This window comes from Vicugna pacos, chromosome 18, assembly GCF_048564905.1.
Source record: "Vicugna pacos chromosome 18, VicPac4, whole genome shotgun sequence".
Classification (NCBI taxonomy): domain Eukaryota; kingdom Metazoa; phylum Chordata; class Mammalia; order Artiodactyla; family Camelidae; genus Vicugna; species Vicugna pacos.
Window position 1 is genome coordinate 23,435,928 of NC_133004.1, and position 27,991 is coordinate 23,463,918.

The window sequence follows — 27,991 nt, forward strand, 5'->3', positions numbered from 1 at the left end:
GAGAAAGGAAGTTACAAGCAGTGAGTGAAATCAGTGGTGAACAGTTTAATAAACATGTAGAATTCGTGCTTCTCAGGCTGCGTAGCCGCTTCCATGTAGTGTTCTAATAGCCCACAGGGGAGAAAGTCTTTCCATCTACATGTAACAGCTTGTTTCCATAGCAGATAATTATAGCTGCTATTTTTAGCTCTATGAAAGAAATGTTAGCACAGCGAAAGGAAATCACACACAATGAGGAACCTCTGTAGTGAATAACGTAACTTCCTTGTGAAACTAGTGTTTCTCCAGCTCCTTGCATCAGTCATAAGCAGCATTTTAGAAGGGGGTGATGCACAAGCCTTTCCAAGTGCACGTAAAGGCTTGTTCCCACATTACTTCAACATAGGTGCTGTCAGCATCGGTAGGGTAGGTGTCAGCCGTGATGTTCCTTCAAAGAAATATTAGGGCATGAAGTTCATGTCTGACCAACACAAACAACCAAAGGGCAGGTCACTTATTAGAGAGAAAACCAGAGGAGAGGAAACGTCACGACACTGAGGATGAAGACGTCTTCCCTATGTAACAATACGAAACAGAAGGGCCCTTGCTACACCACAGAGGCTCTCGGGCATCTAAAATCTGTGGCCATTTCTGATGGACTGAATTATTTAAATTCAGTAAAGTGTGAAAAATAAAACCTCATCTTTTCCTTCTCTAACTGTCCCTCTTTTTTAATTCTTTGAAGTTCCAGTATGCCTGCTTGTGATTCACTCGGAACAGATAATGATCATCAAACCATCAAACCAACAAACACTTACACGGCACTTACCATGAACTTGGCCACAGGACGGATCCTATGAGAGAGAAAAACATAAGCAAGGTAGAGTCCCTGGCCTTGGAGAGCTTGAGCTTACATTCTAGTAAAGAGTTTGCCTAGGAAACAGAAATAATGATGGTATAAGTTAGCACGTGGTCAGTGCCCAAGGAGAGAAGAGAAGTGTCATAAGAACACTCCGAATGAAAAGTTTCATTTAGGTTTTCCAGAGTCTTAGGAAATGGGTAAGAGTTCATTCAGCAGGTATAGGGGGAAAAAAAATTCCAAATGTGCATTTGTTCAAAAGCACGAAGGTCGCAAATGGTGGAGCTTGGTCGCACGACCGCTGGCTGCAGGACGGCTGAGAAAGGACAGGAGGAATAGTTTTGAGGACAGATTGTAAATAACAGAGAGGTCGCCCCTGGGGATGGAATTTTCCTTTAAGCTTTGATTTTGCTTTTGTTGTTGTTGCGGCTTAGCTGTTACCTGTTTCCCGTATCCATTTGCCTTATTCTGACAACAGCATCTGATTTTTCCTTTAGGAACCTCTCCTCCCCGCCAACAGTCAGTCACTGCTCCAGTCAGGCTAAGAGAGCAGAAAGTGGCAAAGGAGAGGTCAGGAGCGAGCCTCACTGTCCTCCAGCATCTAAGAGCTACTTGCAAGGAGATGACCCGTAAAGGGGACGGAGCAGATGTGGCGAAAGATGGGGGAGCAATATCAGGAGAGTCTGTACCCTGGTGGCCAAAGCTGGGCAGCATTTCTAGAAGTGAATGGTCAACAGTCCCCGTGGGTGAGAGGCCAAGTATGCAGTGGCTGAAAAATACTCATTGGATGTGCAGACAGGACAGTCACTGATGATGTAAGAGAAGAGAGCGAGGTGTTTCTACAGAGGATCGAAGTGGGTTGGCAAGTGAGCAGAAGGCGAGGACAGGGAGACTGCCAGGGTGGACAGTTCTCTGTAATCTTCCAGGCCATTTAGCTGTGAAAGAAAGAGAACCCATCAGGCAGGGACTCAGAGCGATGTGGGCGCTTGTTTGTTTTTCATTGGATGTACTAAGGAATGATTAAAGTCAGACAGGGAGAATCTGATAGAGGGAAAGGGTGAAGACACTTGACAAAGTAGGAATAATCAATGGTGTGAGGTTCCTGAAGGTGGGAGAGGGTGTGACCTTGAGCAGAGGTCGGCAAGCCCTCCAACAGGAGGGGGACGACAAAGAGATGCAGGTGAAGACAGAGCAGCATGCATTGGGTACCAAGAAAAGGCGGGCATTCTCAGACAATGGCGTAGACTTGCTCTCTACAGCTGGAGATGCGAGAGGGATGTGGGATCAGGGGCCACGGTGGACTCAAGGTAAAAGTGGGAAATAAGGTTGGAGGAGAAGAATGAGTTGCTACCAGTGCCTCCAAAGGCTGATTTTTTAAAATACAAGTTTTGATGTGCACATTGATGTGGCACACCCACCAAAGCAGGTAAAGGGAAGAAACATATCTGAGGACGCTTAAAAGAGTTTCTTCCACTCTTGAAGAGTATACATGCTGCCTGGGCCAGCACAACTCCCTCTGGAACGCCGGTTGAGTAAATTGCAAGTGAAATCACACTCTTAACCCTCCAGCTTTAGACAATGTTCAGAGATCTGGGTAAACACAAGTTTTCAATGACACACCTGAAAGTGAGTTTTGAAACCAACAGCTAAAGTCAGTATTGCCCATTGGTTAATACCCTCATCGAGTGAGAAACGTTACATAAACTGCAGCTTCCGATCACCGCACCAGACATTCCAATTTAATCGGCGGAAGGATAGGTGGATTGCTTGAATAAAGAAAGAAATAAAATAATGGCTTGTCTTTGGTGCTTGGTTATAAAAGCCTTACTCAATCTCAGGCATTTTAAAGGTATCATGAACAACAATCCGCTAACATAAATCAGAGCATATACCTCACAAAGCAGTCTCACTGATGTCTATTATCTGGCTGTGACTGACTTATCGGCTTGCCCCAAATACATCTAAGTGCCAACCCAGATTGTACACTGAAAGCAGGCTGGGTTCTAAAAATGGGGGAAAAAATTTTTTTAAGCCAATGCATTCGTGTTTCAGAATTTTAAATTACTCATCGTAACCATATTCACCATCTGGAATAAAAGTGATCATTAGGTAACAGTATCATAGTAGCCAGAGTCACAGGCGAGATGGCCAAGTTGTCTGCAGGAGTCCTGAGAAGGAAGCTCCTGGGATACGATTTTCAAGGCTGCTTTGTTCATTTGATGCTCAGTAAAGGCCAAGTAAGAGATCTATTGCGAGTGCCAAGCTCCTATTTATCTTGCTACACGTCAGCTTCTCACCAAGTCAATCATTTTATCTCTATTTAAAAAAAAAAAAACCTGTCAATGATTATGTGCTAGTTTTAAATGTGCTCTTTTTCTCTTTTTTTGAGATTCTTTAATCCATTTTCTCATTCACAATATCTCATCATCTGTCAAAACCCAGTTTAAAATGCCACCTCCTCAGTGAAGCCTTCCCTAATTCCAGTTAGTAAGTTAACCCATCAATGCCATTAGGTATAGTTAGGTACCTCCCTCTGCTTTAGACCTCCTTATGCACTGAAATTGGCATCTCAATAAACAGAGGATATCAAGTCACAAGAATACACGTAGGCACTAAGATGACTATAACGTGACATCACGAGCAGTTCTTTAACACTATCCGTGTTACCATCATGTCCTCGTCAGACACACAAACTGCAAGCCGCTACACGCCACCCACCTTGTTGTGGACTCATCCTCACACAATTCTGTTTGTACAACCCCGTACTCTCATATCTGCAACCCATGTTTGTCTCTGTCCTCAGAATTGACATCTCTGCCTCAGGAGGGGAGAAGTCAGTATTCTCATAGGTGCTTCTTGCTACTCTCAGACTAGTCTCTTGCAGTTTTATCCACAAAATCCTCTTCCTCTGAAGTTCATGCTTCTCCCTGTGGTTGTCCATTCCAATTACCTGTTTCAAGACATGACCCCAAAGTCACCCAGTTTACCCTCTTCCTTTCATCTCTTGTATGATTGCAGGCAACTTCAACAATGGTGTGGAAGCACCAAGTAACAGTGACAACCTAGCTAGTACTCCTGAGCCCCTTCTAGGTGCTGAGCACTGTGTGTGTGTGTCCATGAATTAGCCTGTTTACCCCCCACGGGAGGTATGTGCTACCAGGTGGCCACATAACAGGTGAGAGGATGGAGGCTTCCACCCCTGTCGGATGCTTGGCCGAGATCACACAGCTGGTACGTAGCAGAGCTGCGAGTGATGCTCGGGAGCCTGACCACCAAGCTGCACTTTAAACCACCCCCTGCACTGTCTCAGCCTGGCCCCACAGCTCCTTGGCTTTCCCCCATGGTGGCCTCCACCTGCAAGACCACAGGGTCCCACTGCAAACCCAGGAGTCTGTGGACACCGGGAACAGCTCCACATCAGAAACCTTCATATTCCAAACTGCAGGATAAGTGATCCTTCCCCATCTCCCACAATCACTTCCTCTACCCTCCACCCTGGGAGCTCTAGTCCTTCTAACCACTCCCTACTTATCTCCCTTACTTACACCTTCTGGACCATTAATAACCATCTAGCCAGCGCCTTTAATTAGCTAACTCCCTGTCCACCAGCCTTACCTGCTCCCCAAACTTCTAATGTCATTCTAACCACTTGCCTTTCCCGTCATCCTGTATCTAGTCCTCAGACCACCTCACCTCTCAGCAGCATCTGATTGGGATGCTGTCCTGTTTCCTTATGTGTTTGCGATTGGGTTCCCCTCAGTTTTCTATATTTCCCCTTCTCTCTAAGAGTCCTTATTCAGCTCTGTCACCCGATCCTTTTTGCTTTTTTTTTTTTTGGTATATTTATTTATTTTATTGCAGTATAGTCAGTTTACACTGCTGTGTCAATTTTTCATTCCAAGTGAAGTAAGCCAGAAAGAGAGAAAATACCACGTATCACTTACATGTGGAATCTTTAAAAAAAGACCAATGACCTTATTTATAAAGAAACAGATTCACAGACATAGAAAACAAACTTCTGGTTACCATGGCGGGGAAGGGAGTGGGAAGGGATATATTGGGAGTCTGAGATTTACAGATACTAATATATATGAAATAGATAAATAACAAGTTCATGTTGTACAGCACAGAGAACTATGTTCAATACCTTGTAGTCACCTATGGTGAAAAAGAATATGAATATGAATATATGTATTTCATGTATGACTGAAGCGTTATGCAACACACCAGAAATTGATACAACATTGTAAACTGACCGTACTTCAATAAAAAAATTTATATACCATGTCAAGTAAGCCAGAAAGAGAAAAGAAAAATACCATATGATACCACTTATATGTGGCATCTTAAAAAAAATTGAGCTTATTTACCAAACAGAAACAGACTCAAGACATAGGAAATAAACCTGCGGTTACCGGGGGCGGGAGGCAGTCAGCAGGGATAAACTGGGAGCTCGAGGTTTGCTTCTCCTCCCTGTTATGACTGCTGCTACTCTGAGTCTTTCGCCCATCTCTTCGTCCACACACACAAGGGTTAGCTACTCTGGGATGGAGACTGAGGAGAACTGCCAGGCTGCGTGCTCCACACACGTTCCATTTTGCTAGGTCACAGCGAAGAGTGAAGCACGGATGATGTGCACCTTCCCGGCTGCAACACTGTTGTGAGGGGGCAAGAGTGGAGCCGAAGCCAAGACTGTGGACTCTGCAACCAGTGCACCTTCAAACCCTGGCTCTGCGCCTTCTCTGCTGGGTCACCTTGCAAAACTTAACCACTCTGTGGCACCGTTTCCTCATCTGTTAAACAGAGATCATTAGAGAACATACCTTATAGGGCTGTTGAAAGAATTACATACACTACTGCTTACAAAGCGTGTAAAACATGGCCTTCCTACCCAAATGTTAGATGGTTTTTATCACTTTAATTTAGTGGGAATAAAGGAGTATCTTCCTTGTGGTTTTCATTTCTCAAAATGACTCCTCACATCTTTTGCCACTTTTCTACTCCATTCGTTCATCTTTCTCCTACTGATTCACTGAAATTCTCCATGTAGCTTTCTGGACTCATCAGTTATACATGTGGCAAGTATCTTTTCCCAGTTTATGGCTAGTCTTGTTCACTCTCTTTATGACATATACCATACAGATGTTTTCTCGGGGAGACGTGAATTTTCAAAAAAGATCTCCCCAACACGGAAAATTGTTCCCCATCAGGGAACAATTGGCAAGCCCTCCTGTTGGCTTTTTACTAAATCAAGCTGGCCTAAATATCCCATGACGTTCTGAAGTCAAAGTAAATCTATAACTGATACTCATCCATAATAAGACGCTCAGGGAAGCACGGAAAAATCAAGCACAATTCCTGCCTTCGTCAGGCTTCACGACCAGCTGTGATGAAATTGTAAACACACCTAAAATCACAAGGGAGGAATATCCTTTCAGATAGGATGCACCACTGAACATTTCATCATAATTCATTCCTAGATTCAGGGAACGCATTTCATAAGTGACATCTACAAAGAAAGCAAAAGGGTGAAAACCTTGTTTCCTGCCCTGGAATGGCTCAGGCTAGCATCCAAAAGATGAAAGAACAGACGTCTGCGGTTGAATCAGTGGTCCACGGATGGGAACGCTGTCGTCAGGTCAGTGTCTGCGAGGATGCTCAGGCTGCAGCCAGACCCCTGTGCCCCTCCAGGCCTGACCATTCATCTATGGTTTCAAACACATCCTGCATACTGGGCAACTCCTGGCCTTTAAAAAAATCCCATTAACTCAGTTCTTGTGAACATTATGGTTTCTTCATGAGAGTTACTTGAGTTGTTCAAGGACTTTCCCATATATGTCGTCAGTGATCGATGCCAGTTGGTTTTCATTATTTTTATTCTTGATCATTTTATGGTCCAAATATGGCCTCTATGGACCTGAAATATTTAAAGTCTATGGTGTCTGCTTCAATCCATACAACTTCGGTCCTTAGTTCAATGTCACTTATCAGAGAACAAGATATATTTTAAAACACAGTTTTTCTCTGGATGTGAAAAACATCACAATTTGAATAAGCAAAACTTGTTCGGGAGGTCTTATGATAACTGTTAGAAGCCAAAAGACCAGTTGGCAGAGCAAGTATTTAAATTCTTTTTTTTAATTTAATTTTATATTTTTAAGCTTTTTTGGGGGGGGCGTAGTAATTAGGTTTATTTCTTTACTTATTCATTTTGATGAATTTGAACCCAGGACCTCATGCATGCTATGTATGCACTCTACCACTGAGCTATTTCCCTCCCTCTAAATTCTGATTTACTATTTCAATTCAATAAATGTTCTCATTCATAATAATAATAGGTAACACTAAATCAGTGTCTTTGTGTGGGGCACTGAGAAAAGCACTTCATACGAATTATTTTACTTTAGCAGTAGCCCTGCCTGGTAGGGATTGTTAGCACTCCCACTGCTCAGAATCTCTCTGAACTAGGGCTTATCTGTTCGAGTCAATAAACATTTCTTGTGCACCTGTTACGTGTCAAGGCATTTGGGAAGCTATAAAGATGACAACCCAAGAGATTATGCTACAAGATAGTAGAGGACCTGAGGAATCGGAGGAGAAACACAATTGCTTTGGGAACTTAAGGACAGGAGTGACCATATCTCAGAAGGGATCTGGAAAGACTTCACTGAGCAGATGTTAGCACATTATGGCTTCCAAACCAGGGAAACCCTACATTATAGCTATACATATATATATGTATTTATATATATATACATAAATATATATAAATTATATATATGTATTTCAGATATATTCAATTACAGAGAATTGAAGTATAGTCGGTTCACAATGCTGTGCCACATTATGGCTTTAAAAGCAAGGATCCCCTCTCCCTCCTTCCCTCCCCACAGGCAGGCGACACAGCAGGGACCACAGCACTCCATCCGGGTTCCTGCACGGGACTTCTAATCTCTATCACTCAGCCTCGATGCTCTTGTGGACTCTGATCTTGAGTCTCAATCCTGCTTGTTGGCGGTGTCACCCGCTCGTGAATTGGTTCCTGGTCCTGACCCATTCTGACCTCAGCCTGCCCCACATACCCCAGAAAGATCTGTTAGGACCCAACAGATCACATCCGTGTAACTCTTTATATAAGGAAATACATGGAGATTTAAAGGTGTATCATTATATCCCTGAAAGTAGGTAGGAAAAAATATAGATAGAAAAATACATTGGATTGTAGTGGGAACATGCAAGGCATTTGGGGGCAGTAGCTTGGGCACTGAATGACACCCTTGACTCCAACCCACTCATTATTTTTTCCATTTTGATTCTGTAGATAATCTGTAATAACATGCCATCAAAAAAAAGAAAACAAAAAACAAAAACCCAAAAACTTCCACAGGAATCAGCAGAATTTTTCAAGGTCCCATCCAAATCACTCTGTACACATTCATAATCTGAGTAAATTCCTTTTCTTCTCTCGATCACCATGCTTTGTTTTCTTTTTGTGGCCAGCAGAAGCTACCAGTGAGAGGACCCAGAAAACATCATGCACAGAGAGCTAACTGGAATGGACTTTGCTACTCCTTGGCTTGTTTCAAGCAGCCTGCCTCCGGCAAAACATTTCAGAGGTTGGGCAATGACTCAACCAGCCGTCTGTATGTCCTACGTAATTCCTTCAGCCCCCTTCACAGTTCGCCTCCTCTGGGCGTGATCTACCCACAGGGAAGTGAAACCACCGCAGACCCTTCATGGCGGTCTTAAGGGTCTGTACTGAAAACATTCTGTCCTTGTCATCACTTAGGGAGACATGTGGGCCAACGCAGACATGGGTGAACTCAAAGCAGAAAGGGCTTGAGATCTAGTCTACCGATAAATTGTCAGTCCTCACCTAAGTCAATCCTTTGGTTTCTTCTGCGGCAAGGGCATGGGGAGTGCACTAAATAATCTCTGAAATGCCCCCCAGTTTCAACATTTTCTGACCAGACTACTTTCCATTCCTGACACGGTGCTCCTCATCAGAGGGCGGTGACCTCAGAAGTGGCAGGAGTTAGATTTCAGGTCCAAATCATCATTAAGAATTAGAGTTTCCTTCTGTGAATCAAGATAAAGCCCATACCACCTCTCAACCTATCAGGGACAAATTGACTCTCTCTCTCTGACTCCAACCCACTCATATTTTTGGCATGTTATTACAGATTATGAGTCAAACTCATAAAAATTTTGTGTGTGTGTGTGTGTGTGTGTGTATACTTTTTTAATAGAAGTACTGGGGATTGAACCCAGGAACTTGTACATGCTAATTAAGCACATACTCTACTACTGAACTATACCCAACTCCTCCCCAAACACATAAAATTTTTAAAGTTACATTTAAAAGCTTTTACACTTAAAACCCTGTCACTGCATCATTAAGCCATTCAAATACTTAGGAAGAAAATGTGCTTACAAGGGACCAGATAAAGACGCCTGCAACAAGCCAGCCGCCACCCCTCCTCCCCGTGGACCTCAGGTGGGGCCTTCCCTGGCCCCCTCCCTGGGGCCCCAGCCTCACTCTGACTGCGTTTTCTGCTGTAGTCCTTACCAACATCTAACATAGGATATATTTTATTCATTTAACGTATTCTCTGTCTCCTCTCTATGAAAGCAGAGTTTTGCCTGTTTTATTCACTGCTGAATTTGTAGCACACAGAAAAGTACCTGGCATGTATGTTGAGTGTACAAATGAATATTATTTACCATTGTGATCTAATAATTGCCCTTTTTAAATTGAAGTATAGTCTACTTACAATGTTGTGTTAGCTTCTGGTGTACAGCATAGTGATTCAGTTATACATATATATATTCTTTTTCAGATTCTTTTTCATTATAGGTTATTACAAGATATTGAATGTAGTTTCCTGTGCTGTACAGTAGGACCATGTTATGTATCTATTTTATATGTAGTAGTATCTAACAATTGCCACTTTTAAAGGAGGGGCATATAGTAGGCCAAAAAAAAAAAAGTGGCCCCTTTCTTCCAGATGTTTCCAGCTCCAGATTATAAGAATGGCCCCATTCACCCCCTCTCCCCCAAAAAAACTAGAGAAATGAACACTGATCATGGGCGATTATGACACAGTCTGAAGTCTCTGACATAAATCAGGGGATATGCCCTCAAGATGATAAGAGAATCAGATAAACACATCATTCCAGAGTGTGTTCAGTCTGGGGTTAAGTGACACACAGAGTGAGCACAGGTATCTTAAAGGCTTTTCTGCTGGAGAAGCATCAGTCTGCATGCAGCTTCAGCTTTGTTTCTTAAACCCAAATTATAATGAATAATTATAATTATTATCCACAACAAAATATTACTCTGGTTCTGACCTACATTCTGGAGGAGAAGAAAACCAGAATCTCTTCTCCTAAGTGATCCCCCAACTCCAGCGCCTTATACAACCTGCAGGGGGGTGAGCAGTGAGACCCTCACTCCAGAACAGGGTGGCCATTCTCACGTCATGTCCGCCAGTCTCACGCTCAGCCCTGGAGCCTCCCGCCAGCTCAAGGGCACTGTGGTGAGACCCATCCTGTAGTCCAGACTTCGCGCATCAAAGTCCCTGCCCTATTTTCCCTCCCAAAGATCAGAACTATCTTTTCAACTACTGATACAGAGTTTTGTTTTGTTTTGTTTTTCCCTCTCCCCTTGCTCAGAAAACATTGGTTGTTTCTAGGGAGCTCAGACCTGGAAACACAAAGAAACCCTTGACCATCCAGCAACCCACCGCCTCCCTCTATCCTGCCCCACCCACACTCATTTATTTAACAATGTCTCCTTTATCCTTCTTTGCAAAACCCCAGTACCTTTTGCTTCCTTGGCAATAGCAGGAGGTTGGTTCTCAAGTGGCCCCACTTTCCTGTTTACTCTCTGGAAGTCATTTTTTTTTTTTTCCAGCTGTATCTACCTCCCCCAAAAGTCCTGCTTTCTTGTCTCACTGTGAGTTTACCACCTCCAGGCTCTGTGGGCAGAATTCAGTGGCTTGCAGTTATGCGACTGGGGACCCTGTTTCCATGCTGGGCACCAGCCAGGGGCCACTCTCAGCAGCTGGAGGCTGCCCATGTGCCTGAAGTGTGGCCCTCTCCACCCCCAGGTCAATGAGAGACAATTCTGTCCTTCTTGGGTTTCCTAGATTTGGTAAATGGCAACCCACTACAGTTGCTGGAGCCAAAAACTTGGCCATCTTTCTGTCTTTTTTTTGTTTGTGGGGGGAGGTAACTAGGTTTACTTTTCTTTTAATGGAGGTGCTGGGGATTTACCCCAGGACCTTATGCGTGCTAAGCACGTGCTCTACCACTGAGCTACACTCTATCCCAGCCCTTTTATTTTTTTGGTCATCTTTCTTAACTCCTCCTTCCCCTCACTCCGCAGGTCTGTTCACTTTCATCTCCATATGTGTATCAAATGTATCCACCTAGAGCCCCCCATCCCAACTGTCACTATTCTAGTCCCGACTGCCATTATCTGTCACTTGATATTCTGCAAGAGCTTCTTAGCTGCTCCCCTCACCTCCCTGCATCCCCCAAACCCCGTCTCCTTAGCGCGTCCAGAAGGCTTCTTTCTACCACAGATCTGATCTGACTTTTTAAATTGCTTTCCTAATTCCCTGTTTCCTCAGGGTAAGGATCAAATTCCTTAAACACGTTTACAAGCGGTGCTCCCACTCTAAGCCCTGTTTCTCTCCCTGATTTCATCTCTTGCTCCTCCTCCCACTCCTTATCCCCACCCTACACTCAACGCAGAGTAGAAGAAAATCCAGAGTCTTCCCTCCTAAGGCATCTTCTAATTATTCACAAGCTTTCTCCCTGCCTCTCTGCTCCAGACATTCACGACTTTTTTCTCGCGGATACAGAAAACAAACTATGGTTACCAAAGGGGAAAGTGGATGGAGGGATAAATTAGGAATTTGGGATTCACAGATACATATACTACAAATAAAACAAACAACAAGGACCTACTGTGTAGTACAGGGAACTGTATTCAATTTCTTTTAATAACACAGAAAGGAAAAGAACCTGAAAATGTATGTGTATATATGTATGTATGTATATGTCTAACTGAACTGCTTTGCTGTACACCTGAAACTGACACTGTAAATCAACTACATGCCAATAAAAAAGAAAACTAAAAAATAAACTAAAAACAATTTTAATTAAAAAAAAAGAACTACCTTTTGTTCACCCAGCATGTGGTATATGCTGCCACCACCACCAAGCCTTTGGACCTCCAGTTTCATTTTCCTAGAACATTCTGTCCTGCCCATCAACTTTCTTAAATGCCAACTTAGAAATCACATCTTTAAGAAACCTTCCCCGACTTCCCCAAACCTTCAGTCCTGCCAGGATGCTGTACTTGCTTCTCACATTACCCAGCATGCCCCGTTATCATTGCCTGTCTGTCTGTCCCCCTCATCAGATGATAATAAGCCATTTCAGGTGGGAACCATATTTTGTCCTTTACTGTATCTCTTGTAATTAGAAGGTGACTAGCAAATACAGACCACTAATTTTTTTTTAAGTTAATGCATGAGTTTGTTCCCAAATGTCACAGACTGGTTTCTCTGGAAAGTAAATAATAAAAAGTTAGGAGCACAAGAGCTGTGCTGGGGAGTAACATCTATGCAGCAGAGGAGAAGCCAGGTGGGCGGAGGGAGATACCAGGCTGAGAGGTACACCTGGCCTTGCCTGCCTGCTCAGCAGGGCGTGTGGAGCACAGACTGCCCATCAAAGGGGACTCAACATTGGGCAGAGCGACTGGACCTCATACGCCTCCCTTAGACATGGGGGGTGCACTCAAGAAGAGGATGACCTCAGCCTGAAAGCTGAGGCCACCTCTGACAAGCCAACAAGTAGAGCTGTCAACTAACCACAGCGCTGGCAGCTAGGTAACAAGCAAGTCCTTTCCTGAAGTCAGATCCCGGCTACCACACCAATGGAAGTATCCAAAGGTTGTGCCTTAGGTTTTGAAAACAATATCAAAAGATGGGTTCCAAAGATAGCTTGGAAATTGATGACATCATTGTACTAAGTATATTTCTCCCAACATAACTTTTTTTAGTGGAGGTACTGGAGATTGAACTGGGGACCTTGTGCATGCTAAGCATGCACTCTGCCACTAAGCTGTATCTACCCCACCCCCAACATAACTATTTTTGAAGAAAGAGCATCCATTATTTGAACAAGCCAGTCCCTGTATATTTGGTTTTCAAAAATGTAGTGCTATTGCTTTAGCCTCGTTACTCTTACACATGCAGGACGTTGGTTTCTTTTTTCATTTTATTAACTAATTAGAATTTTTTGAATGGAACTTTCTGACCCAATATTTGTTTCCTTTTTTTTTTTAAACAACTTGTATAGGATGGTAAAAGGGAAATTACTGTCAGAGTGTCACAGCATATTCTCATGCTAATGTCATTTAATTTGAATTCATGCAGTCCAGACCCTGCAAAACATTGATAATTTAATGGTAGTTTGATAAGCTGAGTAGAATGTAAATTCCACTAGATAGAATGAGAAGAAAATGGTTTTTGCTTTTAGCATGTCACGTGTATAGCTAACTCTAAGTTTTAAAATAAGGTTGAATAGTTTCTAAAAGTCAAGTTTGGCTAAATTTTCAGAAACCACAGGTAATAGAAGCAACTACAGAGTTTTCAGGAAAATATGCTACAGGAGGCAAGTAGTTTCCTGAGACCTAGATGAGAACATGCCATTTTACATAGCTTGTGTCAAAATACTATGACCACACACATGTGGTTTCACTAAACTTAATAATACATGGAGCAAAATAGTTCAAAGATTCCCAGAACTTTTTTCCCCAAACATTAAACATTTTGTGTTCCCCTTCCTAAATTATCCTTGTAATTGGGTCAACTTTTTTCTTGAAATTTTAAATTCTTGGCTTTTCTCCATACTGTGTATACACAAACCTTCCTTCTAAAAGGATCAAGTCCACATCTTCCCTCATAAGGAAAGGGTTCTGTGGGCCACCTGTAATGTCTGGAAGACAAAAATGATCCATGGGGGATGGGAAGAGTTGATTCTATCCCATGAGCATGGAGCGAATGGTGAGTGACACCAGGACGTAAAACTAGAATCCGGACTCCAGTTTCTGCAACGTAGTGAAGAAGAGACACTTCACTAGTAAAGGGTGAGAATGTTGTGCCCATGAGCCTACCAGAAACAAGAAGAGGAGATGTTCATGAAATGGCGAGGTGTGTGCTGAGGACATTTAACATGAGATCGATCCTGTTCGTAGATGTTTAAGTGTCCAGTACAGCATGTTGTCTACAAGCACAGAACCATTCTGGCCTTAAAACACAAAGGATGTAAAAAAAAAAAATCTGCCTTTTGAACCTGTGGTTGAAAACTGGGTCTTCTTATTATCATCAAAAAATGTTTCCCCCCAAAAAGTCTGCTGTGTTGCTCCCAGCCCACGGTGATCCGGTGAGGCTCTCTGCACTGTTCACACCTTTAGAAGTCAGAGCTCGTCCCCCAGACCGCTCAGCTCTCACTCTAGATTAGCATGCCACAGGTAGCTCTTTGCTTAGCGGTTAACTTCCTCTCAGAGCAGTGGTTCCTGGGTCAAGAGGGTGTTATTCACCCAGTTACCATTTATTGACAGCCTACTAGGTGTCAAGCTCTCAAGAAAAAAATTACAGCCTCCACCCCCCGCCGCCTTAGGAGTTTGGGATTAACATAGACACACTACTATGTATAAAACAGACAAATAGCAAGGCCCTACTGTAGAGCATAGGGAACCATATTCAGTAGCTTGTAATAACCTATAACAGAAAAGAAACTGAAACAGAAAATATGTATGTATAACTAAATCACTATGCTGTACACCAGAAACTAACACAACATTGTAAATCCACTATATTTCAATTAAAAAAAATTGTATCAACTCTCTAGGAGTTACTTATTTCCTCCAGATGGCAGCTAAATATGTGTCTGTGTGATTGCTTGTCTGAAGTCTGGCTCCCACCTTATAGGGTAACTTTTTTGAGGCAACGTGATCCAGCGGCTAACTCACAGGACTATGGAGTCACACTGCCTGCATCCAAATCCGGGCTCTGCTGCTTACTTGCTGTGTGATCTTGAGCAAGTCACTCAACCTCTCTGCACCCCAGTTTCATCATCTGAAAAATACTCCAAATTGCTGTGTAAATGAAACAAAATAAGATCTATAAGCCCTGAGTATTTCTCTGTTTCTGCCCCACAGTAATGCTCAATAAATGGGAGATATTTAGGGGGCATATCTCTTTTGCTTACCAGCTTTCCCTTGTGCCTGACACCCATAGGTGCTCAATGAGACACATGAGTTAATTTTGGTCACACAACTGGACATACAGCAGATATTGAAAGCATAGTTGAATTCCTTAATTCACTGAAAGAAAATTTGAACTATTTATTCTGTTTCAGGCATGGGAAGTACAGCAATCAAGAAAACAGGCAGAAATCCCCGTTCTTGTGGAGTTTAGAACAGAATGGAAGAAAGACAAAGCCAAAACACAATGCACATGGAAAAGCAACACTATGTTTAAAGGTGACAAGTGCTGAAGGACAGCACAGGAGAGGCTAAGAGGGACTTGGGAGTGCAGAGAAGAGGTCAGCAAGTTTAAACTCTCCTTGAAAAGGTTCCATCTGAGCAGACTTAATAGAGGTGAAACAGTGAGCCATACAATTATTAGGTAGGTGGGGCAAAGCCCATGCAAAGGGCCTGGGGTAGCAGCACACCCAGCCAAGGAACAGCAGAGGACCTGTGGGACTGGAGCAGAGTAAGCAAGAGGGGACAAGCAGCAGATGGGGGGACAGGGGGAAGAGGCAGAAACCTCATAGGGTCCTAGGGACCATCGTGAGGCTCTGGTTCTTCCTGAGTGAAGCAGAAGCCTCATCCAACAGAATGGCATCAGACAGACACAGACATAGATACGTACTGAGATATTCAAGTCAATCTGGTTGTTTTCTTGAGAAGTAAGACAAGGAGAGAAGACTAATTAGGCAACTGTCATAGTAAACCACGTGAGATGAAAATAGTATGAAGATTCCTTTAAAAAACTGAAAATCGACCTGCCCTATGATCCAGCAATCCCACTCTAGGGCATGTATCTGGAGGGAACTCTAGTTCAAAAAGACACCCACACCCCAATGTTCATAGCAGCACTATTAACAATAGCCAAGATACAGGAGCATCTTCAGTGCCCATCGACAGATGACTGCTTTTCCACAATGGAATATTACTCAGCCACCGAAAACTGAAACAGTCACGGGCTGGCGCCAGCCCGCGGCGCACCGCGCGCGTCCCGCCCCTCGCCCCCGCCCCTCGCTCCCGCCCCTCGCTGCCGGCTGGCGGCCTCGCTCCGTGGCGGCGGCGGAAGGCCGGCGGGTCCTCGCAGGCCCATGGCGGCTGCAGCGTTGCTGCCGGGCGCAGGCGGGCCTCCCGCGGGCGGCGGGGCCCCGGGCGGCTAGGCCAAGGCGCACCTCCAGGGCCGCAGGTTCCGGTACCTGATGAAGCGCTCGGTGACCATCGTGGGCTGCTCGCTCCAGGGCGCGGTGGACGTGAGCACGGGCCCCCGACTTCATGCCGCGGCGCCACCCGGAGATCTTCACGCCCCCGGGAGGCAGCGGCCAGGGCGCGGCGGCCCCAGAGCCCGCAGGCGCAGCCCGCCCGCTGCAGCGACTTCTCCCGGCTCTGCCTCCGCAGGAACGGCGTGTTTGCGGACGGCGTGTTCCAGAGCGCCCGGCGCCGCCGCTGCAGCTGCCGCAGGTGTGAGTGGGGCTGGCGGCGGATGGGGGCTGCGACCTGGCCGGCCAGCGGGCCTGGAACCGGGACCTCCACCCCGACCTGGACCCTGACCCCGACCCCGCCCCCAATGCGCGACCTGGCCAGAGAACCACCCGGTCCCCGATCCCCACCCAGGACCAGGAGAACCCAGATCCAAGCAGGCCCTGACCACCACCCAGACCCGCTGCCCCTGACCTACGTCTTATGGCCAGGACGCAGCCCCAGGTCCTCCCCACATGTAGGACATAGGACCGAAACTCGGAACTGCAGCCTGACCCTAAACCCAGGCCTTGTTCATCCAGGACCTACATCAGGACCTCTGGCCTCAGCCTTCCTCCTAGGAGACCCCGACCCCAGCCCTGTCATCCTGGCCAGATCCCACTCCAGACCCCCGCCTCCCGGCCTCACCCACCGGACCCATGACCAGAACGCAGACCACAAGCCCTGCCATGGATCCTCAGCCTTACCTTCCCGAAGCTGGAGGCTCAGGCAACTGTGCACGTGGGCTGAGAGTTTCTGTGCTTCTCTGTGCATTCTGGGAATTTGCAGTTATTTTTCATAACTAGCATGTATGTGGTACAGTGCAGAAGTGTTCAACTCTGGTTGGTGGAACGGCCCAAACCTAAAATCTGTATCTTCACTGATGATGGGTTATGTGTTACTTCCTTTTTGTTTGGGGTATTTTCAGTAGCACATTGTTTCAACAGTTGTTTAAGCTGCAAGAACTTACCATATTTTTTGTTGCCTAAAAATGGAAAACCCTTGAAGGTGATAAATTTTCAAATCTAAAAATTTGGGGCAAACTGGACACTTTCAACATAATTTTTGAAAGTCACTTGATTATTTAGGAGTTCTTATAAGGTCATACAGAGTTAATTAAGAGCCTCACGAGGAACTGTCAGTCCTGTGACAAGGCGATTTGGCTGGTTCTCTGGTTTTGTGAGGTTGTCATTTACTCTGCTTGAAAAACAAACTTGCTCGCTAGGAAATGCTAATTATTCCCCAGGGACTCTCCAGATTGTTCCAAATAGAACCTCTCTCCACACACTGGAATTTCCGTCTGCTCCCAGCTGTCCGCGTGCGGACGGCAGCTGCTGCCTGTCGTCACCGCGGCATGTTCGTGCGCGTGTGCTGCGGCGCGCACTGGCTGGGCCCCTAGGCCTTGATGAGAGCGTCGCAAGGGACGTCGCTTTTCAAACCCAAATGCAGCTTTGTGTGTATTTATGCTGAAAAGTGCGTTAAATCGGTGGTAGGGGCCTAACGGCTGCCTTTTAATTTGATTAGTTGTTTACAAATAACTTGACATTGCAACAAAGGGTATTATATTTTTGCTCTGGGACTTTTGAGGTTTTTAAAGAAAATTCTCTCATGATCATTCAACCAAAACTATTTGTGTTGACATGCCAAACATGGAAAGAAGTGGAGCTTTCTGTGAGGGAGCAGAATTGAGACTTTTCTGAGGGGTGGGGTGAGCCTTCTAGAAGTGATGAACAAGAGAGGCAGTGGGGCAGGGGCAGTGTCTCTGGCCTTCAGCTCCAGCTGGTGCACAGGGCAGAGCCCAGGCTTCTTACGGACCTGGAGACCTCTGCCCGCACTGACAGATGGGAGTGGTTTTTCTCCATGGAAGGGGTTTTGGCATTTTTACAGTGTGAAATGAGTGAATAACTGTTAGGATTTTTAAGGCAAATGTGTTTTTATAAGGCATTATTTCTAAGTTGTTGATGTAGGATGGTAATAGGTACATAATGGAAAAAAACTATGGACAGTTGGTGTTACCTAAATGTAGATAAATTGTTTTAAAAATCTTTTTCTTGAAATTAAACTCAGTTTTATGTTACAAGTTCTTTTAAAGATTAAAAAATCAAATTGTATCAATTTAAAAAAATAGGATGAAATGCCATTTGCAGCAACATGGATGGACCTGGAGATCATTGTACTAAGTGAATTAAGCCAGAAATAGAAAGAAAAATACCATATGATATCATCCATATGTGTGATCAAAAAAAAAAAAAGGACACAAATGAACGTATGTACAAAACAGAGACAGGCTCACAGACATAGAAAATGAATTTATGGTTACCAGAGGGGAAAGGGGGTGGGGAGGGATTAAATTGGGAGTTTGGGATTAGCAGATACTAACTACTATGTATAAAGCAGATGAACAACAAGGTCCTACTGTATAGCACAGGGAACTATACTCAATACCTTATAATGGCCTATAATGAAAAAGAATATGAAAATGAATACATGTATGTATATACACATGTAACTGAATCATGATGCTGTACACCAGAAACTAGCACAACATTGTAAATCGACTACCCTTCAATTAAACAACAACAACACAGAAGAGAGACGGTGGCGAGGTGGCAATTGTCAGTGATCAGGTTCTGGATGTATTTTCAAAACAGAGTTATCAGGATGCCCTGACAGACTGATGTGGGTTATGAAAGAAAGTGGGAGTCAATCAAGGCTGTCTCCAAAGTTTCCGGCCAGAGCAACTGAAAAGATGAGGTTGTCACCCACCAGCGGAGGCTGGGAGCAGACACAGTGGGGGTCAGGGACCCAGAGAGCAGTGTTGGACCCAGTGAGTTGGAGCGCTTACACCTGCAAGTAGAGAAGCTGCGTCGGCATTTTGGAGTACAAGGGAGCATTCATGTGGGACTTATAAATGGGGAGGGAAGGATGCATGATAAAAAAAATAAAATCATGTAAATGTTACAGGATCTGAGCAAAATGCTCCCAGAGCTCAGCATAAGCAGCTCAGTCCAGGATGGGAGGGTCAAATGGGGTGAGGGCAGGAGAAGGGGGATTCCCAGAGGAAGGAGGAGCACGGGGTCACGGAGGGCCAGAGAACAGCGAGGGCTTCAGGGGCTGAAAGGCCAGACAAGGGGCAGCGGGCAGGGGAGGGGACACAAAGGAAGGTAGTAGCCAGACGATAAGGGATATGGAGACACCAACATTAATTTAAGGCTCACGTTTCTGGGGGGTCTCCTCTTTGCTTTATCCATCCTTGAAACTTTCGCTTGTTTGATGGATCATTTAAAATGATGCTGAGGGCTTCTGGTTTCTGGTTCCATGTGTATGGAGCCTGGAAGTCACCTGGATGGGAAAAAAAAATAGTAAAAAGCTGAATGGACTGAAAAATCAGCAACTCCTCGTGGGTCTATAAGAGCAAGGAGGACAAAAACAAACTCCAGATCTTAAGATCAGAGAGCCAGGCAGGTGCACACAGGGAGGCTCGGCTTATGGGAGCAGAGAGTCTCATGGGGGGGTGAGAGGGACGCACAGGCAGCTGGGCATGGGAACCCAGGCTGCAGGAAGCCCTGAACTGTGGTTGGCAAATTGCTGGCAGCTAAGTGCAGGCCACTCTGAGTTAAAAGGTCCAAGGGGATCCAGTCATGGCGGTGGGAGTTGGGGGAAGCCATGAAATTGTGAGACTTACCTCCAGGGCCCAACCAGGTTCACCGGTAAACATGGGAGAAAAATCCCCTCTGGTCTCTGTTCTTCTTAACAAGGCCCACCCTCCGCAGAAACCACAGCCTAGCCGTGTGGGGGGTCAGCAGAGCCTAACTGATCTGAGGAAGGAAGTAGCAAAACCCAGCCCAGCCTAGCCATCTTGTTTCCCCTAAGAGCAGAGAATAAAATTTGGAAACACCTGAGAGGCTCACAGCCCAGAGGCACAGGCTCACTAATAGACTGACCCTTGATCGTAGGACTGTTCGACCTACTCATAGTATTAGCCCGACTATACGCTTCCCCTCCCCCACACCTCACCACCACATTTCTCAAAGCCAATTTATAGCAATCTCTTTAACTTGGTATTTCACAACCAGCTGTCAAGAAAAAATTCCAAGGCATACCGAAAGGCTAAGAACACAATTTGAAGATACACAGCAAGCATCATATTTCTTTTTTCCTAGGATTTCCACGTTTTGGCTTATACTGACTGTCCTTGCATGCTGGCTACTCGATCCACTAGCACCCTTTGAATATCAATCATGTTTTAAATTCCCAATCTGACAATCCAACATCCCTGCCGTATCTGGTTCTGATGCTTGCTGTGTATCTTTTTTCAATAAGTCTTATTTATTTATTATGGAGGTACTAGGGATTGAACCTAGGACCTTGTGCACACTAAGCATGCACTCTACAACTGAGCTGTACCCTCTCCCCCTGCTGTGTATCCTCAAATAGTGTTTTTTGCCTTTTGGTATGTGTTGGAATTTTTTCTTCATAGCATATTAAGTGAAGTAAGACAGAGAAAGATAAATATTATATGATATCACTTATATGTGGGATCTTAAAAAAATGGATATGAATTTTATTTACAATAGAAATATACTCATGGACATAGAAAACAAACTATGGTTACCAAAGGGGAAAGGGGGGAAGAGATAAATTAGGAGTTTGGGATTAACAGATACACACTACTAGATACAAAATAGATTAACAACAGGGATCTACTGTATAGCACAAGGAACTATATTCAATTCAGTTTCTTGTAATAAACTATAGTGGAAAAGAATGTGAAAAAAATTAAATATGTATGCATAAGTATAACTGAATCACTTTGCTGTACACCTGAAACTAATATTGGAAATCTGCTACATGTCAATAAAAAATAAAATTTAAAAAAATTACTAGAAAAAATAAAGTGCTACTCCTTAAAAACATTGTAACAAGTGAAGAGTGCCTTTGATGGGCTTCTTAGATAGGACACAGCTGAGGAAAGGATCTCTGAGGTACAGGATATATCAATAGAGATATTTGAAATCCCCAAAGTAAAGAGAATAGAGATTAGGAAAAAACAGAACAGAATATCAAAGGCCCATGGGACAACTACAGAAAGTGTAACATATGTGTGTTGGAACTACCAGAAGAGGAAAGAGGGAAAGAAACAGAAGAAATATTTGAGACACAGTAACTGAGAATCTCCCTCAAATCAGACACCAATGTTAGACATCAAACCACAGATGCAGGACGCTCAGAACACAACACGCAAGGTAAATGCCAAAAACCAAAACCCAAAACAAAATGAAAAAACCCACTATACCTTAATGTATCATTTTCAAATCACAGAAAATCGAAGTTTTTTTTTTAAATCCTGAAAGAAGCCAAAAAGAAAAAAAACCTTAACTACAGAGGAATTAAAGTAAGAATTACACCCAACTTCTCCTTAGAAACCTTGCAAGCAAGAAAAGCAGAGTGAAATATTTAGAGTTAAGGGAAAAACCCACCAACCTAGAATTCTGTTCCCTGTGAAACTGTTCTTCAAAATTGAAGAAAAAAGTCTTTCTCAAACAAAAATTAAAGGGATTTGTTGCCAGTTGACTTACTTGCAAGGAATGTTTAAAACTTCTTAAGAAAAAAGGAGACTGGAGCAGAGGGCCAGGCAGGATGGAGGCTGGCACCCAGAGACTGGGCTAGGGCCCACATGGCCAGGGTGCCAGCCCAGGCCACCTGCGCTGCCCATGAAAAAACAGCTCCATGGCCCCCTAGCATGGGCACAGATGTCATTCTTGGGGTAGTCAGCGGCTGGGGACACTGGGGAAGGATCCTGAGCCCAGTGCTGGGTCCAGGTCCTGCAAGAGCACTGAGTGGCTGCAGGAGGAGCTGGAGGCACTTGGAAGTGTGTTTCTGCTGCTGCTCAACTGCCAGGTGCACGAGCTCTTCGTACATCTAGATGGCCATCAACCTGGCCATCACGGGCCTCAAGCAGCGCCACCTGCACAAGGACAACCGCCCATCCGCTCCATCATTCCCAACCACGCGGACAAGGAGTGCATCGCTACCAGCTACCCCGCTGCAAGGTGGCCACCGTGCTGCTCTACGCCGAGGCTGTGGCTGAGTGACAGCCAGAGCCCAGCGCTCTGGCCTCAGTGCTTGGCCTTCTCCTGCAAAAGCTGTGTGAGGTCAGCTGCCAGGCCTGCTACCTCCAAGGTGGTATCAACAAGTTCCAGGCAGAGTTCTCAGAGCACTGAGACCAACGTGGACAGCTCGTCCCCACCGAGCTGCTCGCTGCCTGCCTCTGTGCTGGGCCTGGGGGGCCTCTGCATCAGCTCTCTGCTCCGACGGTGAGTTTGACCGACAGCAGCCCTGTGCCATCCAGCCCACCGGCCTTCCCCGTCCAGATCCTGTCCTACGTCTACCTCGGCTGCGCCAAGGACTCCATCAGCCTGGATGTGCTCGGCGAGTACAGCATCGGGTGCATCATCAACGTCACACCCAACCTGCCCAATACCTTCAAGCACCGACAAGCAGAGCCCCATCTCTGGAGCCAGAACCTCTCCCCGTTCTCCCCCGAGGCCATCAGCTTCATTGACTAGGCCTGCTCCGCGGAGCGCAGGGTCCTGGAGCACTGCCTGGACGGTATCAGCCTCTCGGTGACGGTCACAGTCGCCTACCTGATGCAGAAGATGAACCTGTCACTCAGCAACACCTACGACTTCGTAAGGGGTACAAGTCCAACATCTCACCCAACTTCAACTTCATGGGGCAGCTGCTGGGCTTCCGGCGGACGCTGGGGCTGAGCAGCTGTGTGACAACCACACCCCCAGCGAGCAGCTCTGCTTCGCCACGCCCGCCATCCGCACCCTGTCCCTGCTCCACACGCTCGAGTCCACGTGAGGCCGGGGGCACGGGGGCCGGGCCTTCCCCACCCTCCCCAGGGCCAGCTGGGAGGGCCCACACCCGCTGCCTCTGGCCTGAGGAACCCGGACATCGCATGTGCCCAGAGGCCCAGGCTGATGGGCGGCGGAGCTTCCCTTGCCATCCGGGGTAAGCACGGCCCCCAGCAAGGCCTCCCCCCGCAGGACTCCCCCTCAGCGAGGCCTCCCCCTGCAGGACTCCCCCCCCCAGCGCTCAGACCCGTGGCGTGGTAAGTCCAGTGGAGCCCCCTCCTCACCCCAGGACACTTTTCTGCTGATGGCCCAGCCAGTCTGGCTATTTTTTATTTAAGACACATCCATGGACTTGAGTTTACTTTTTACTTTTGGTAGGTAAATCCGAGCTTCTTGGAGCACAGTGTTCATGCCCTTCTTGATTTTTTTTTTTAATGAAAAATGTTATTTTCAGGCTACAGGCAACAGTGGATTGTATAAACCAGTATTTTATCTCTTTCTTGATCCTGCGAGAGAGAAATGTTCTCAATTTTGTTTTTCTATTTCAAAAAGCAGTTCTTGGGTTTTTGTTTTTAATGAAGAAGACAAACCCCGCCTTGATCTCGACCAAATGCATTTGGCACATGTGTGAAGCCTCCACCTCTGCAGCAGCGCTTCTGAAAGGGGCAGCTCACTGCTCTCCCGGCATTGGAGCCCGAGCCCTGCCCACACCTCCCATCTCTGCCCAGCCCAACTCCGTACTGCAGCTCCCTGTGAGGACTGCCACGGGCTGTGAGTGACGGGCTGGACAGGCAGCCTTTATATTCTCTGCCCTCCCAACTGCCCTTCTGGTGGTCCCTGCAGGCTGCCTGAGGCAGGAGATAGGGGCCCTGTGCTGTCCTGCTGGACGCGGGGCCACGGGGGACTGCCAAGCAGTAGCATTAGCGCTCTGGGCTCAGCTCTGAGGGGGGCCTGGGCCCCAAACCCTTTTCTATATGTGCCCACTGCTTCCCTCTCTCTCTCTCTGTGGCTGAGAGTAGAGGTCCAGAAGCTGGGGAAGCTTCTTAGGTGGTAGCGCCCAGCCCCACCTCCCGTTTCTTCCCACACCATGGCTTTTGCTCTGGTTCAGCTGCCACCCTCAGCCCCTTTGTCCCGTGGAAGCCTACCCTGCACTCATCTCACTCATGTCTTCTATTAAGAAACTCGCACCCATTTCAGTCCCAGTGCAGTAAGGCAGCGAGGATGGACTAGGAAAGAAAGGGGTGTGAGGCTCTGTCCATCCCCCACCCTGCCCCTGTATCCACAGAACAAAACCACAGATTCCATTACCCTCCTCCAGGCCTGTTCCTTCTCCAAGCTCAGTTCTCCCAGGTGTCAGGACTGCATGGGGGCCCTGGGAAGGGTGAGTGGTCAGGCCGGGGTCCCTGAGTGAGCCCACCCTCAGCATGTGAGCAAGGCCATGGAAACTCTGCCTGCACTGCATCTTACCTCACAGGGGTGGTTTTCAGGGATCCTTTAAGGAAGCAGATTAAAATCTTGCCACAGTTGAGAAATTGACAAAAAGCTTCCATGCTGTACATGGTTCTCTTCCTCTTTTTTACCTTTAAAACTAAAAACCCAGAAAGATGCATCAGATTTGTGTAAATGAGGGCATGCCAAAGGGGAGCTATTTTTGATTTATGGTTTTATGAAGGAAAATTTGTGACTATATATATATATATATATATATATACACACACTACACACACACACACACACCCCAAACCAGCAACAGGACTTCGTTTATAGTGCAAATAATTTTTTTTAAAGGAGATTAATACAAACTCAGATCTACATGAAAAAAGGAAGAACTTGGAGAAGAAATCAGTGAAAGTAAAATAAAAACTTTTATTTTTCTTATTTTTAATTGATCTACCAGGTAACAGTTTGTTCAAAATAATACCAACAATGTGATTATGTATGTATATATTAATATATATATATATTTCTGTGTATGTGTTTATATATGTGGATGAATGACAGCAAAGATGCAAGGTATGGGGGGGAATTAGAATTACTTTGTTATTGTAAAGTACTTGCACTGCCTATAAAGAGTTACCCTGCTATTTGAGGCTGCACTTGGTTTAGGTAGAAATGTCTATTGCAAACTCTAGGGCAACAGCTAAACAAAGTAAAAAAGTACAACAGCTCTGCTAAGAAAGGAGAGAGAATGGAATCATATGAAATGCTCAATTAAAACCACACACAGAAAAAGGCAAGGGGTGGGAAGTGGGCAAAATAGGTAAAGGGGATTAAAGATACAAAGTTACAGAAATACAATAAATAAGTCACCAGGACATAATGTACAGCCTGAGGACCATGGCTAACAATATGGTATTGCATATTTGAAAGTTACTAGGGAGTAAATCCTAAAAGTGATCACAAGAAAACAAATGTGTAACTATCTGTAGTGACAGATGTTAACCAGACTTGTGGTGATCGTTTCTAATATATACAAATACAGAATTATTATGTTGTATACTTGAAACTAATATGTCAATTATACCTTAATTTTTAAAATAATAAAATAAAAACACACAAAAGGAAGACAGTAGGAAACAAAAACAGGAATAAAGAACACCAACAGATAAAAGACAATAAGGAATATGGTTGATATTTATCCAACTGGATTAATAATCACTTTGAATATCAGTTAAGAGAGATTATCAGAGTGGGTTAAAAAGCATGACCCAACTATATATTGTCTACAAGAAACCCATTTTTATAAATATAAAGACACATATTGGGGGTAGGGTATATACAGCTCAGTGGTAGAGCGAGTGCTTAGCATGCATGAGGTCCTGGGTTCAATCCCCAGTACCGCCATTAAAATAAAATAAAAAATTTAAAAAGACACATATAGATTAAAATGTTAGAGACTGAGATTTCTAATGAAATCTCATATCCATGAGGTCAATTTTAACCGCTCCTGATTTGCTGAATGTTCACCCATGATTTGAATATGAAGAATGAACACATTCTTGTCCATCTGGTTCACTTGTCCTTTAATAGTAAAAGTAGAACAAAGGGGCCAAAGCGGCCCTCCTCTAGGTGAGTGGATCAGAACTCTCTCAGGTTCAGCCACCCTGAAGGAGAAAATGATATGGAGGAGTTGGAAAAAGGTATCTTTTAGAGCTTTCTAGCTTTAATTGATTTAGCCAACATTTGTTTTATTGAGGGCCTATGATGTGTCAGGCCCTTTGGAAGGTGCTGATACGAATATAAAGAAGAAAGCAACACAAATCTCCACCCTCATGGGAGGTGTTTCATCTTCTCTAAGTCCGTGATTCTGCAGAACAGAACCACCCATTCAAAGGCAGAGCTGAAAAATGAGTGTTTCTGAGGATTAGTCCTTGAGTTAAAAATAAGTGAGTTGCTGGGCATGTATCCAGGGGGAACTCTAATTCAAAAAGACACACACACACCTCAATGTTCACAGCAGCACTATTTACAATAGCCACAACATGGAAACAATCTAAATGTCCACCGACAGATGACTGGGTATACAATAGAATAATACTCAGCCATAAAAAAGAATAAAATAATACCATCTACAGCAATATGGATGGACCCAGAGATTATCATACTAAGTGAAGTAAGTCAAAGGAAAATACCATATCACTTGTATGTGGAATCTTAAAAAAAAAAAAAAGACACAAATGAACTTTTTATAAAACAGAAACAGACTCACAGACATAGAAAACAAACTTAAGGTTACCAGAGGGGGAAGGAGGTGGGAAGGGATAAATTGGGAGTTTGAGATTTGCAGATACTAACTACTGTATATAAAATAAAATAACAAGGTCCTGTGGTATAGCAAACTATACTCAATATATCTTGCAGTCACCTATAATGAAAAAGAATATGAAAATATATGTATGTATATGTATGACAAACATGACCCTGTACACCAGAAATTGACACAATGTAAACCGACTATACTCTGACTGAAAAATAATAAATAAATTAAAAAGTAATAAATGAGCTGTTCAAAAGTTATCTCTGGCTTTTTCTTTTTTTTTCTTCATTCAATGGAGAACGTGAACGAGGTAGTCACCGCGACTGCTTTCCAGAGCATCAACACATGAGAAATCAAGGTGGGACATAATTCTCACAAAACTTCCCTCCCACTGAAGAAACAGCCAGAATGCGAGTCTTCTAGTTTCAATTGAAATAAATGTACAACTAAAAGTTGAGAGTTTGTTTTATTTGGTGGACAATTCTGAGGACTCAGCCCAGGATAGCATCCTCTCGGATGGCTCTGAGGGACTACTCTGAAGAGGTAGGGGAGGAGCTAGGACATACAGGAGTTTCCCAACAAAGACCAGGTAGTTGGAACATTAAAAGATTACTTGTTAACTAAAGAAAACCAGGCAAATCAAGTTAAAGAATTTAGAGCTTTTTTATGTATGGGAGGGAGCAAACATTTGAGCTCAATGAATTCATTCCTTTAACAAGCACCTGGCTCTCTAGGGCCAGTATCCTGTCCTTTCTTATTCTGAGTCCCCTCAGAGTGCACCACTGTGAGTGGCTGCAGAGGCTGGGCTGCAGGCTTGTCTTCATTATGGGGTGGCGGCAGCCGCTGATGACTTGATGGCTTTAGCACTGTTTACTGATATGGCTTGCAGTATTTTTCATTCACACTTGTTAAAAGGAAAAAATATTGCAACTACTGGAATCAATAAATGCCCACCTCCATCATCTGCAGCC

General features: G+C 44.7%; 1 long non-coding RNA gene and 1 pseudogene across 1 annotated transcript in view; one reads left to right on the forward strand and one right to left on the reverse strand.

Annotated features, from left to right (window-relative positions):
* Positions 1-19,013: 19,013 nt before the first annotated feature.
* Positions 19,014-27,991, reverse strand: part of LOC116284245 (uncharacterized) — a 74,546-nt gene continuing 65,568 nt past the window's right edge. Inside the window, exons 4-7 of the long non-coding RNA XR_012061117.1 lie at positions 24,731-24,851; positions 21,697-21,747; positions 19,619-19,742; positions 19,014-19,247 (exon numbers count right to left, since the gene is read on the reverse strand). This is a non-coding gene — a long non-coding RNA (uncharacterized lncRNA). The remainder of the gene's footprint in view (positions 19,248-19,618; positions 19,743-21,696; positions 21,748-24,730; positions 24,852-27,991) is intronic.
* On the forward strand, positions 22,013-23,420 carry LOC102526464 (dual specificity protein phosphatase 7 pseudogene; annotated as a pseudogene).